Below are 9,144 nucleotides of genomic sequence, written 5' to 3'. Positions count from 1 at the left end.
AATTATAACTTATAAAAATTAAGTTATAAATTATAAGTAAATTTCAAAATTCTAATCATTTTACATATGAAATTTTCAAAAAAAAAAACATTAATTTTATAAATTAATTTAATTACTGATACAGACAACAGAAATGCCAAAAACAATTAATGATTACAATTACGAAAAACTAAATAACAAACTTGAGAACAGAATATTAAAATCTTAAAATATCAACATACCCCAAAAAAAGAAGAAGAAAAAAAAACTACAGAATGCCTGCCTATTCCTGGGAGGGGCGCGTCCATCCACGCGCCCCCGAGCGAGAGTGGAAATGTGGTCCGCTCTCTGACACGGTGACACCTGTGGTCCATGAAAAGCAAAGAGTGCAGTAAAGGCAGCTTTTGCTGAGAACCCTCGACTTTTACGCGGGTTCTGCCCGCCTCTCTGCCGCTGCCGCTGCTGCTTCGGCCTTTCATCGTACTTTAGTCATGTCAGTCTTCCCTCACGCTCCGGGAGGCTGTACTCTCCAATTCCACACCGTCCACGTGTCCCCCCATCACCACATCGCCTTCCCAGGGGCACTTCGGTCACGAAAATTTAGTTTGTGCAAAAGCCAAAAGGGCGCTTGAAAACCACTGTGTGTTCTCGAGGATCGAGGTGGATCACGTGGCGGAGAAGTAGTGGCTGAGATAGGTCCCACGTAAGACTTGCCAAAAGGAACTAGACCGGTCCTTGTCACAGCAGAGGCTGTCGGCTACTTAAAAGGACACATCGCGCGAAAGGGGGTTGGGGCCTGATCGTACGGCCCAGAAACGGCCAAACTCTGCCAATGGAAACGTCGGGATGTAACCAAAGGCGGGAGGGAGAGAGGGGAGGTGATTGTGTGTGGCGGAGTACACTGGAAGTTCCCTGCTTTCTTTGCCCTTGACTGTCCTGATGGTACAAGGCAATCTCGCCGGTTGTACAATTTCCACGATTCCATTGGTAAGCTTTCTTATATATTTTTTAATTATCATATCAGAATAAATTTTTATTTTTAAAAACTTTATGAGTATCAACCATCTTAAAATGATGGATCATGGTCTCCCAAAAATTTTCAATTAATCACCTTTAGATTGTTACTAGTAAAAATACAAATCAAATTTAACATATAAAGTATGTCATAATATCCTAAAAAAAATATCTGGAATGACGAGAAGTGATAATAATAATGGTTCGATGGAGTCGTTACTAATCTGTTATTTTCCTAAGTACAGTCAGTTCACCTAATTACTACTCATTCATAGGTATCTAAACTAATCCTAAGGTTAAGGAACTAGTAGTCTCAATCTACTTTTACTAAAGTTGGAATTAAAAGCACAGTTATGCGAGGAGAATATATTAGTACCCCTACACACATGTTCTATGAATAATACCTAATTAATTATGAATTATCTCAACTTGAATTATATGGTTCTTCATTTACTCCTAAACAATCTAATGAACATTAAAATTTCAAAAGAAGATGTAAAAATCGAGTGTGATTTGAGAATATCTAATAAGACCTCTAAAAGTATTAATTTTATTAGATAAATCTCCCTAAAATTGATATAGGTGAGGTCTAACATACCTTTTACCCTTTGTTTTATCGTCAAGACGCACATATACATAAAATAAGTTACATACAAATACCAAACATATTAAATAATCACGAAAATACATCAAATTTAAGCAAAAGGATCTTTAAAACATTCTATATTTAAAAAAAAAATCAAGAATTTTCTAAAATTTTCCATGATTTTTCTACAATTTTCTAGGGTATTTTTAAAGAATATTCTCCATTTTATATATTTTTGGCATTTTATTTTATTTTTCATTTTTTTGTTCCCCAAGTAAAAAAAAATGACTCAAAGAATTTTTATTCTTTTATTCTGATTTTTTAGTATTTTTTGTTTCTATTTTCTGATTTGTTCCTATTTTTCTAATTTTTTGAATTAAAAAAAATTAATAAAATTTTAAAAAGTAGAGCGGTCCAAGGATGGGGCTATGTAAATAGATCATACATTTGGGATTTGACTTGGATTGAGTCATGTTGGTTTGGGTTGGGCCAACCAAGTGTAATTGGAACATGGGTCAATTGAAACTAAGCTTAGATTTAGGGTTAGGCCCAATTAGGCCTGAGGAGGTCTAGGTTTAATTGGTAATGAGTTTGCTTTAAATGGAATGAGTTAGTTTAGGATTTGGGCTGAATGGGTGTTGGACTCAACTTGGATTTGGACTATTGGGTTAGGGGATATATAGGTTGGTTAATTAGGCTAAGTTAGGACAAATGGGTCTAAATTATGGGTTAAAGAGTTTGTGGACTCGGACCTTGGTTAGGTATGGGGTTTCATAGATCCAGGTTCTCGAACCTAGGCTCTTGGATCTGGGTCATTGAATTCAGGTTCTTGGATATGAATTTTTTAGTATGAGTGTTCGAGTTTTGAGGTCAAGTTGACTCAAATTTTTGTATCTTTTTGCCCGTTCTTGATTAGGGTATTTTGACTCAAAATTTTAAAATTTTAAAAAACTATGTTAGGGTCTCTGATTTCGAACTTTCAATTTTGCGTTCGGATTATAACTAAGGATTTAAAAAAAAAAAATTGAATGGAGAATTAGGTTAGTACTTAAATTAATATTAGCCAATTTTTCATAAATCAATTCCAATTTTGTAAATTAAACACATTCTGAAATTCTACAAATTGATTTTATCAGACAATTCTCCCTATTTCTCAATCATTTTGTAACATTTGCTTAATCAAGCCCAACTTTAATCAAAATGTTCATAACCACATGCATACATGAAAAATTGAAGGTACTTATCTCTTAGTCTTTTCCTCTCCAACCACCAATATCTTTATTAGCAGAGCTCTCCTTGCTTCAAATTCTTTTCCTTTGGTTTTTCCTCTACTCTCCTCTTTCCAGCTTCTCAATAACTCCTAACTACACCTCTTTCTCTTTCCACTTGGTAGAATCTTGCTGCGTCTTTTTTAATCTCTCAACCTCATCCTTGGGTACTTTTCTGTTATCAATTTCGTTCCTCCACCACTTTTCTAGAGAACTCTATTGATCAAATTGAGAGATTGTCCCACCAAAATGGAGCTATATTATTATAATTATTATTAATATTATTATTATTATTATTATTAATTTTTCATGTATTTATTTTTTATTTATTTTTTATGAATGAATTTTACAAAAGTAGTTTTTACTAGATAAGGCCCCTAACAAAATGGGGTGTCTACAATACATGCTAATGGGAACATCTCTAGAATCCATAATCTAGAAAATAAAAATCAATGTGTGTACACTATACTTTTGAGGCTTACTTTAATATATACAAACCTCTTTTAAGCTTGTAAAATTTATTTACTTCACATTTTATTCGAAAAACTTGCAAGTTGTCCAACATATACTTTCTTGAAAAATATCACTAAAAACAAGTTTTACATCCAATTGAAAATTTTTCCAAGAATTATGAGCAAGTAGGGAAATCATTGTATGCATATTATCAAACCAAAACACGTCAAAAATAATTAGTACATGCTTCTTGTTTGTAGCCTTTTGTTACCAAAGGGACTTTGAGTCCATTTACCTCTCCATTAAGTTTATACTTGGTGTTGTACATTCATTTTAACACTATTGGATTTCTTTCCATGAAATAGAGTGGCTTATATATATATGATTGGGGCAATTCATGATGATAGCTTAAATTTTGTGGTCAAATTAGTGGTGCTCACCCAAAACAGTAAAAATTTTGAATTTATAATTTTGATTCATAATTTATTATTTAGGTCATACTAGTGTATATGTTGTTATTCGTCACGGATGCGCAGCGGAAGCACACAATCACACAGGAACGAATCAACAAACACCAATGGAATCACTCGATGATGAAATATACTCAAGAAGCAAACACTCGGTAATGAGAAGAATGAAAACACAATTACCAAAAGGAACAAGATTTACGTGGTTCAGTAATTTGTCTACGTTTACGAGAGCAGCAACTTCGTTTTCACTCTAAACAATATCAAATTAAGCTTACAATACGGTTACAAAACAATGATTATATGCAATCCCTAGACGTATAGGAATCTTAGATCATATCTAAACAATCCTGGGAAGAAATCTCTTCGATTAGCCCAATCTACTGACCTCCTGATTCAAATTACGTAATTTGCGCCGACTGAAACCATCGACAGTTTGTAGCTAGTAGAAAGAAACACCTTTGCATTTTACTTGAAATCGTCGACAATTAGAGGCCAAACCATCGACAGTTATCTCTTTGCTTGCAGCCTCCTCTTATGTTCTTACTCCTCGTTTCACGTAGTTTTCCTAGTGCATGCACTTAAAAATATGAGTTACATCCCCAACAGTATAAAAATTGAAAATAGCAATAATATAGAAACTTGATTTTTATTAAAATTGATTCTTTCAAACTTCATTTTAGCAAAAACTAAGTTTAAGAAACTTGATTTTTACTTAAAAAGGGGGGGGGGGGGGTGGAAGAGTTTTTAAAATTCAATTTTTTAAAGGGATAAAAAAGACAACCATAGATGCACCATGCACATGGCTACATATATATATTTCACGCAAATAACACATTCAATTTATAGATCCATTGAATTTATACACGTCAAATAGTATTAAAATGTGAGGACAACTAAATTAGTAACTAATTTTCAAGGTGTTATACATGTAGACTTGCAGATACATACAGACATATCTCTTTGTGAGGATAGTATGTTCATATAATAACGTATTTATGAGAACTTCTTGTTGCAATGTCCCCGCAGAGCAAAGGGTGCCCCGGGGTGGGTGAATAAAAGTTGTGTTTTTAATTTTTGTGAAAAATGGAAGGTGAAGTCGCCACTAACCTTTTAGAATGTGGTTAGAACACATGATTACTACCTAATTAAGGGTAGAATCGGTCTGCATTACCAAGGCATGGATTGAGAGTTCGATTACGCGAGGGGAAGGTACCAGCACCCCCTACACACCTGTTCTATGAACGGTACCTAATTAATTAGAAAATTATCCCAAAATAAACTCAAATAATCTTTATTTACTCCTTACGACACTAAGGCAAATGATAAAAGATGTAAATACTATATAACTATTCCCTCAAAATTAGGGCACAAAAAGCTTTAAAAAGCTCATACCCTTTCTTTAAAATCATAGGGAAACGAAAATCGAGAAAATATTGTACAGAAATAGACTCCTAAAATTTTGAAATTTTGTAGGTTTTTTTTAGTATGAAATAATATTTTTTGATTATTTGGGGAGGTTTTGAAATAATTTGGGATAAAAATAAAATTTAGTCCTCAAAAACATTTTTTCAATTTTTCTATAATTTTTTTGAATTTTTTAATAATTTTTTTTATGACTTTTCAAGTTTTCCCAAATTTTAAAACAATTAAATATTATAATACCAGAAAATGAAATAACAAAAATTGAGTCAAAAATATTTTAAGAATTTTCTTCTAATTTTTCTAAATTTTCTATAATTTTTCTGATTTTTTAAAATGTTTTTTCCTGAATTTTTGTTGAATTATTAAGTGCTTAAATGACATAGTTCAATAAATAAAAATAGGAAAACTAGTTTGAGGCCGGTTTAGGTGAGGCATGTTGGTTTAGTGGGGAACCAGGTCAAGTCACGTGTTGGCCAGCAAGTGGATGGGTCAAGAGTGACCCGATGCCTGATGCGAAAATATTATGGCCACCGGTGGGAGACTATGATAGGATGGTTGAAGAGCGACCATGTGAGGCGCTAAAAGCATGGTAGGCAGGGCGCCAGGTGTCGATGGCCGAGTGGAAGGACATGGTGCATGAGGATCTGTGTCGTGGCACGATCCGTGCCATTGCAAAAAACACAAATCCTATAACTAGAGGGAAGTAAACATCAATCGGTGACGTGGGGAGATCCTCGCTGTCCTGAGAGAGCACACATCGTGCGGTTTAGAGAGGGCTACGTAGCCTCAGCCCATGTGGAGGTGAACTCTCCACATTTCACATACCGATGGAAGATGGGATGCTATGTGTTGCCATCCAACAGTTCTTGGGCATGAAATATTTAAACTAAAAATTTTCTCTCTCCCCTCATTTTCATTCACTCATTCTCTCGAAGCCCCTCCCTTCCCTTCTCTTTTCCTTCTCCCTCCTCTCTGTTCTCTGCTACTCCCCAAAACCCTAGCCTATGCTAAAGCTCCCTTCCACACTCTCCTTTCTTCTCTGCAACTTATCTTCTGAAAAACCCTAGCGCCTCGTTCCTCTTTACAACTTGAGTGAAAACCTTAGTTGCTTCTCTTTTCCCTCTCATCTCTTTCCTTTTTCTAAACTCTGAGATTTGCCCATCTAATACCCTTCGTTCATCTCTTCTCTCTCTCTCTCTCTCTCTCTCTCTCTCTCTCTCTCTCTCTCTCTCTCTATGTCTCCTATTCCTCTTAGCTCCCTCTCTGTAACTCTCTCTACAACCTTGAATGAAACCCTAGGGTTTCTGATCCTTATGCATTCCCCAATCTTCTATAACTTGCAACCAAAGCTTCATCTCTTTCTAAAGCTTCCTTCTCCCCTTTTACTTACCTCTTCGCCCTTCAGATTCGAAACCCTAACTCACATTTTCTCCCTTCTCTTCTCCAAAACCCTGCAAGCAAAACCTAAAACCCTGCTTCTCTTCCTTACCTATCTTCTATAATCTTTCAGTTTCCTCCTCGGGAAACACACTTCGAAAACCCTAGTCACTATCTTCCTTCTCCATTCTCTTCTTTGAAAACTCCTCTCACTCTCTATTTTCTTCGAAAACCCTAAAGGCGACCTAGCTTTGATCAACCCCCTCTCTGACTTTCATGGTTAGATCTGATAGATGTGGAGCTCCTCAGCAAAACCGAAGCGATCGATGAACATCGGAGAATGCTTTGATGGCGGTGTAGACTTTTGGGAAGTCCTTTCAGGTTCCAAATGGATGTTCGTAAAAAAAGATAAGTCTCTCCTTTTGATTCTTTCCTTTATGTGTGATGTGTATTGTGTTGATCGAATGCTGGTTGTGATGTGTGTGTTGATTTTGTGTTAGTGTGTGAGGTTCGAGCACTGAGGTGTTAGGGTTCTCTGGTTAGGGTTTCAAGTTGAAGGTGGAAGACAAGTCCACTCGCTCCAACCCAGTGAGTGTTATCCGGGTTGACTCGCACAGGTCAACCCAATGAGTCGTGTAACCTTAGATGAGCCCGAGTGGGCTTGGGATGATTTTGAATTGGGCTTCGGTTGATTTTTAGAAGCTGGGCTTGTGTTGATTTTTTTTTAAAGAATGGACTTGGTTTTAAAACTTTGTTTAGGCTTAGTGGGTTTTAAAAAAAGAAACAGAGGGCTGGGTTCGAGTTTGTTTTAAAATGGGTCTCGGGTTAAAAATTTTTAAAACGAGCTTTGGGTTTATTCTAAAATGGGCCAAGGTTAAAAATTTTAAAACGGGCTTTGGGTCAGAGCTTTTAAAATGGGTTTCGAGCTTTAGGTCAGAGCTTTTAAAATGGGTTTCGAGTTTTGGATTGATTTTAAAAAAGTTTTTGGGCTTTTTAAAGACACATGGGTTTTAGGTGTTTTTTTAAAATGAGCTTTGGAATCCAAAGGCCCAAGGTTACTATTTTTAAAACAAAAGGCCTAGAGTTATTTCTTTTTAAACAGAGGCCTAGGGTTACATTTTAAAAACGGGCCTGGGGGTTTTATCAAAAGGTTTGAACTCGTGTTCGAGTTCAAGTTTGGATCAGGGTCTGAGATGTTAATTGGGTCAAGGGCTCCAGGTGGTTTCTCAGGACGGGTTCAAACCTGAGTTCAGGTTTGGGTTGTGGAAAATTAGGGCTGATTTGAATCAAGGTCAGCTCGAGTTCCAGTTTGAACCCGAGGCTTGGGGGGATATCTGCAATCATGAATTTTTCAACATATATGTGCTTTTTGAATTGAAATAGGGACTTGGATTCACCTGTGGTCTTCTCCTCCTTTGGCCTTCTTATCCTTCTTCTGTGTTTGTCTGAATGTGTTCTGCTTTCATTTTTGAATGCTGCTCTACTTCTGTTTTGGAATGTGTTCTACTTTCTGATTCTGAATGCTGCTCTACTTTTGTTTCTGAATGTTACTCCGCTTCTGTTTTTTTTTTTTCAAAACTTTCTCTCTAGCTAATCTTCTCTTGCAATTTTTGGTAGAGTTTCTCTAACTTCTTTGATTTTTCTAATGTTCTCTCCTCTTTCTAATGCTTTTCTCGGTCTTTTTTCTTTTCTCTCTATTTTGGCAGAGCTCTTCTAATGCTCCGTGCCTTCCTCTCTAATGTTCTAAATTTTTGCAGAGCCTTCTTTTCTCTTTATTTTCTTTCTCTCAATTTTTTCAGGAATTTCCTATAATGCTCTTTGCATCCTCCTATTGCACTATGTGAGAGTCTCTATTTATAAGGAGTTCAGGTAGTGTGTTTGGCACCAAAATGCTCTTCAATGTTTGCAGTCTCTATTTATAAGGAGTTCAACTTTGGGCATGTGCTCCCTTTCCTTAATAAAGTGTGACCTGATGCATATTTTCTAATTTTGACCGCAAACCCACATCTGCTTTTGACTAGTTACACCTGGTAATAAAATGTGACTTTGGGACTCAACAAATCCGACTTTAAAATTAAAAGACCTAATCTTTAATTTGAGAGAGTCAACTCAAACATTGAAGAACTCAATTTAAAAATCTAAAAACTTAGTTCAGACATTTGAAAAACTCAATTCAAAGACTCGAATTGAAGAACCGAAAAACTCAATTTACAACTGAACAGAATAAAGGACTAGACCAGGGGACTCGACCAAAGAGTTAGAAGAAGTCAATTTTAAAATTAAAAGGACTCGCAATTTTGAAAATACAGGACTTATTTCGTGGAACCTAGCCTAATAAAAGAAATTAATTTTGCAATTAAGGGACACCAACTAAAGTTATAAAAATTCAGTTTAAAATTAAAATTAAGTGGAATCAATTTTTTTTTTTTTTCAAAATACCAGGCCTCATTTTTGAAAATACCTGACACTTAGTTTAAAAGAACACAATTTCAAAGACTGAGGACTCAATCGAATTTTTCAAAAAGGGTCCTCCAATTTCCGGATTTCAAAGTCGACTTTTATTACGCGGGGTTTT

This window comes from Malania oleifera, chromosome 12 (genome assembly GCF_029873635.1).
Source record: "Malania oleifera isolate guangnan ecotype guangnan chromosome 12, ASM2987363v1, whole genome shotgun sequence".
Lineage (NCBI taxonomy): Eukaryota > Viridiplantae > Streptophyta > Magnoliopsida > Santalales > Ximeniaceae > Malania > Malania oleifera.
Note: the sequence above shows the minus strand (reverse complement) of the source record.